The sequence below is a fragment of the Halichoerus grypus genome, chromosome 4, assembly GCF_964656455.1.
Source record: "Halichoerus grypus chromosome 4, mHalGry1.hap1.1, whole genome shotgun sequence".
Taxonomy (NCBI): domain Eukaryota; kingdom Metazoa; phylum Chordata; class Mammalia; order Carnivora; family Phocidae; genus Halichoerus; species Halichoerus grypus.
Window position 1 is genome coordinate 59,930,001 of NC_135715.1, and position 5,870 is coordinate 59,935,870.

Below are 5,870 nucleotides of genomic sequence, written 5' to 3' on the forward strand. Positions count from 1 at the left end.
CTGCCGCTTGGTGCAGAAGCATCTATCCGCAGGGATACCCCGCCCCCATCTCCTTTGAAGGATGCCTGTCAGTGATCATTCATGCCTTGGGTGCTGGGGGTGGCAGGTTAAAGACCTACCCTGAGCAAAAGTGCCAAAAGCCAGAGAAAGCTCACAAAAGGAAGACCGAGCCCGATCCTCCTCCCTCCCTTTCCTAACCCTAGGAGAATTTTCAGCAACTTCTTGGAGTAACCTTCAAGGCCTCGTGTCCCCCAAACAAAAGAAGGGGACTTGTGTATGTGGAAGTTCTGCTCTTCTCTGCTTTGCTCATGCCACACGCGCTCAGGGAATCTGGCGGCTAAAGAAGCATCAGGGCACAGCTGGGGAGGCCCGCTCCCCCAAGTGACTCGGGAAGTGCGGGTTTGGCACTGCCCAGACCAGGAGCCCAAGGACGTGGGCAGCGGGGTTTGAAGCTAAATCCTTTTAGGAGCCATGAACCCAGGGACAGCTGTACAAATAGTTGCTGCTTTTAATTAAACCTAACTTTGCTGCTTCCTTGACTTAGGAGAAAAGACTGGGAAATTTACGCTTTGATAGATTGGAACCTATTGTGATTACATTTTATTAAAAAAAAAAAAAAAGCAGCAGACATTTGAGGAGAATGGTGTGGAAAAGTGTTACCGAGTAGCATGGTTTTGGCTTTCTTCCTGCATGGGAAACCACTGAACATAACTTCACAACACAGTGAAGCGGGTACCAGAGGTGCAGGCACGTGACAGATACTGGACCCTCCTGACCTGGACAGTGGGATTTCCTTCTTCCTTTAGAAGGGAGAGTCCCCCCTTGGTGTGGTGGAGTAAGAACTGGAGAGGCCTTTGTGTGGGAAAGCTGCTCCAGTGAGTCTATTAGTCTAAAGGGCGGTCATCAGAGATATGGGGTGGAATTCGGGGTCCTTCAAGGTTTCATCAACTGTAGGATAACATGACCCTGTATAATCCTCCCAACTCTCCAGTGAAGGTTCCTTCTAGTTCTCAGTGTTTTCTTCGCCTATGAAAACAAATCTGAATGCCAAGGTAAAGAAAACCTTTCTTAAACAAAAACGAGTATGTTCACACTAATTATAACTAAGTAAAAATGCATGTCTGTGCATTGACAGGAAATTACTTTGGAGGGAAGTAAATAGTTTGATGTTGATTAGATTCTCTTGATGAAGTTACTTAAGGTCATGATAAAAAAATAGAAAAATTCTGCTTTGAGTGTGTGTGTGTGTGTGTGAATCCTCAAATATTGAAATGCATTAGGGTTAGCAGAGACTAACCAGGAATAGCAAAAACTAACCCCTAATTTTCACAGAGCATGTCAGATCTCCAGGGGTGCTCCTCTTTCCAGATAGGCAGGAAATCCAGTTTCATGGACTAACTCTTCCACTATCAAATGGCTGACTGCAAAACCTTCTTGACAGATGGAATTCCAGCCAACAGCAGAATTGAAATCACTAGACGCTGCCTGACCTGAGGCCCCACTGTTCTACATCCCAGGCTGACTCTGAGACCCATGAGACCAGCTGAACTTCAGGGAATATGAGAGAAGGGGCCAGAGAACCATGGGACCTATGGGATGGTACGTGCAGCTTCAATCACTGTCTGCGTTTCCTCATATCTTTTAGAGAGGCCTGGACTATCTAGCATCTCAAGGGTTGTCTGTCTTGGCCACGGACCACATTTTTCTTTGCCCTGACCTTAGAATGGCTGCTGTTCCAAAGCTGGAGATATGAGGCTCTGAGTGAGGAAAAGTATTCGTGGGCTAGTGAGATGGGTCAGTGGCACAGCAGATCTGCCTTTGATCTGAACACCTCCGAAGTTATATACACTGGGCTACCAGACCAAGTGCTGAATTACACACTCCTTACTCACCATACTGACAGGTCAAAGCCACAGTGTAATAGAAGGCACACTGAAAGGGATGCAGTCCTGGACACCTGATATCTTGGATTCCTAGTATCTATTTCACTATTTTATGGAAACATACCTTCATTTGCCAGGAGGTATCTCTCCTCCTCCATGTTCAGTCCATACAGTCAGGAAGGAGGAGGCTGTCCCACTGCAGAGTGGGCTGGGGCATCTTAGGCTGGGGCCAATTACACATCATACTCTCATGGTGAATGGTCAGGAAGGGGCATGTGACCCACCTGGAGCCAATATGACAATAATATTTAAGATGCTTTCAGCTGAATGTACTGTATAAAACAAAATAATGGAACTAGATGAAAGTGTAGGCCAAAAGATGAAACAGCAAAAAAAAAAAAAAAAAAAAAAGAATTCCTTTGTAACAAGAAAACTTAATATAAAGTCATTTAATCAAAAGAATAAATTATTGTCTCCCATCACAAGTCTTAAGGTAGGATGGCTCCAGGGCTGGTTAATCTTGAGGAGTGTCAGATCTCCAGGCATGCTCCTCTTTCCAGATACTCTGGAAATCCAGTTTCATGCAGCTCACCCTTCCACTATCAAGTGGCTGACCGCAATGACCCCTTCTGGATGTGAAACTAAGAAGATGTAAGTTATGGAGCTTCTGCAGGCCTCTCGTGAGTCCGAGGGGAGAGCCTGCCTAGGAATGAGCCAACACTAACGAGAGAACGCAAGGGATCTATAGAGAGAAGCCGGCGGTCTTACAACAGCATCTGAGGCTTAACGTTTAGCAGCACGAGGAGACAGCCCCACCTTCGAGCTTTTCAGTGATACAGGCCACAAAAATCTCTTTTGGCTTGAGCTGCTTTAGGTTGAGTGTATGGCCTCTTGCAACAGAAAGTCACAACTAAAGCAAATTGCTTGACGCGTACTGTAGCGCAGATATGATGTTAACGGAGCAATCTGTGACCCAGAGCCCCTCAGGCAAAACATGCCTAAAAGGTCCCTCATGGCCATTTCCAGCAACACTTCTGTCATTCACCTAAACTTTCCATTATTTCAGCAATTGTGGGAAAACCTCTTTGAGCAACTCTGGTCATTGCCGACAACTGATGGGAGCATTAATAAATGAGCAATGGAAATACTCATGACCCTGGGTAATGTGAGATGAAAACTCAATGAAGTGAGAAGCAGTGTTTTACCTGTTAATAAACATGACAGAGTGTGGTTAGAGAAACAAGTATTCTGGCCCTTTTGTGACTCTAAAGGTTCTTTTCCACAGGATTCTTTCTTTTTTCTCCTTTTATTATTTCTTTTATTTGAGTGTAGTTGACACACAACATTACATCAGTTTCAGGCTCATCACAAGTGTAGCAAGATGGGAACTTGCACACGGAATCCTGAAGAAGGCTGGCCCAGTGAGAACAGAAGGGAGATGGAGGAGGGTGCAGCCATGTGAAGCCTTCCTCAAAGGACTCGGCAGGGCCCAGGTACATTTGAACCCTCCTTATATACTTTGGCACTTTTCTCCAAATGGGATCCAAGAGAATTCCAGAAATGGAACTGTTAACCTTCAGCACACCCTGGCAAAGTTCACAGGCGGGAGCAAAACAAAACATGTCCAAAGAGACCAAAGAGTTATTATTTTTGAATGAAAATTATAGTTGAGGAGAAACAGATGCTGAAGAGATATACCAAGATCTGAAAATGTACTGTAAAAAAGAAAACAATGGCACCAGAAAAGATGGAAGCCCAAAGAAGAAAGAGCAAAAAAGATCAAATTGCCTTTTTAAACATACAATGGTAATGTTTGAATATGCCAGGTCATAAAAATGCACATGCAATTCCAGCTTTGGCCTAAACATTTGATTTTCAGAAAAAAAAAAAATTGCAATCCTGCCACGAAACCTCTGAATTGCCAAAAACAATTGTTTACATAGGGCACTGTGTTTTCAGGACATCATATATGCGCTGCCTGCCCAGACCCTATTAAACTGGTGAAGCTAAGTGAGGTTTAGTACAACTAAATGTAGAAAAATAGGCAAGTGTAGCGAAGGGAGGGAAAAGAGAAGTTTAAAATGTTGAAGCTCACTTGCGTGTGCCAACATAATCTGATGTGCGATTCACCTCCTTAACACAAAATGCAATTCTTTCCAGACGTATAAATCATTTTACTTGGTTCTGTCTTACCAATAAGTTTATTTTCAGGAGGAAATGGCAGAAAAAAATCAAGAAAGGGATTTTAAAAGAACAGATATGATTTTTCCTAATTCTTGTAGCTTTGGTGGATGATTTTATGTTGAAGAGTGATGGGGTGGCCAGGGATTTTCCTGCTGCCTACACGTAATTTCAACAAGACAACTTTGCTGGGTTTTGCTCTCAATTTCTGATTACAAATAACCCCTGAAGACTATCCTTTCCCTGGGAGGGAAGAATTTAAAAGCTGCTTAATTTCCTGAACTATTTGCAGGTTCTTTAATCTTAGCAGGGGAAAAAAAAATGTGACCACCCTCATAACTTCCCATGATCACCTCGTATTTTCAAGTTCTAGTAGGTACTCTCTTAATATGATTGAAAGAAATGCTTGACTTGGGTTAATATACTTAAAACTTAAAAAAAAACCAAAAAACAAAAAAAAACCTCCCCGATTCCTTTCCTTATATTTATCCTCATTCCCTTTTGTACTTTTTTCCTCTAAGAAATTTTCTGCTCTCGGGATGCCTGGGTGGCTCAGTCAGTTAAACGTCTGCCTTCGGCTCAGGTCATGATGCCAGAGTCCTGGGGTCGAGTCCCGCATCGGGCTCCTTGCTCAGCAGGGAGCCTGCTTCTCCCTCTCCCGCTCCCCCTGCTTGTATTCCCTCTCACTCTCTCTCTCTGGCAAATAAATAAATAAAATCTTTAAGAAAAAAAAAGAAATTTTCTGCTCTTGTTCCCCAATTTCTCTTCTGTCAGGCTTTATGGTGAAATAGACATTCAGGTTTTATCCATCCTCTCATTTCCTCCTCTCTCCCTTCTATTTTTCCAGAGTTTTCTTTCCTAAGAAAAATGAGAAAAGGGGGCAGGGACGAGGGATTTTGGAGGCACATGGTTCTTCTGTGTAGCAAGATCACTATGCTTATGTTTCCATGAAGTAAAAACTTCTTACTGGGAGTTTTGGTCCAGTTTCCAACTCTTAAACCCTGAGTGCGGCAAGGGGGAGGTCATGCAGTTTTGGGAACTGGATTAGTGCCTTCCCACATTGGCTCTCTGCGTTAGGAAAACAAGAGAGGCTGACAGATCTGCTTGTTTTATTTGTTTGGTCATTTCAATCCTTTTGTTTCAAAATATTATTGAGAATAGTCAGAAGGGTTGAAATAAGGTAAAAGACATTTTAAAAATAAAGATTTGTTGAACATGATTGAAGTGATCCATTTTTTCCCAGTGGAGGAAAAAGATATAAACTATTTTAAAACTTATGTTTACATAAAAATATGACATTGCATATTTTAGCATAAAGAATGTCTGTATTTTAATTCTCATCATCTGTTTTTTTTTTTTTTTTGACTGCTCACTGTTCATTAGCAAGTGGAGTCTTATAGATGTGAATCTGACCATAAAATGCAAACGGTCCATAGAAGTGATCAAATTTCAAGCATTTGTTCAAAAAACATATGTAAATTTTATTTGGTCTCTACTTCCCATTTGAAAACTGAAACCACTTTCAATAGGATCTTTAATGCCTCTGTTCAAATATCTAAGCTTACACTGGCTTAAATTGTAGTCTTTGATGGATCATTCATAGATAATGGTAGATAATCTGTTAAAGCAGTGAAGGATTTCTTAACATCCTATTCATTTCAGCTAAGAATAAAATCTAATGCTTTCCATGTAAATGTTAATTTTAATACAAGATTCTATTTTACAAAGACTTAGTTTTAAAGTCAGCATAAAATATAAAATGCATATGATGGGCTGCCTGGCTGGCTCAGTCGGGAGAGCATGTGA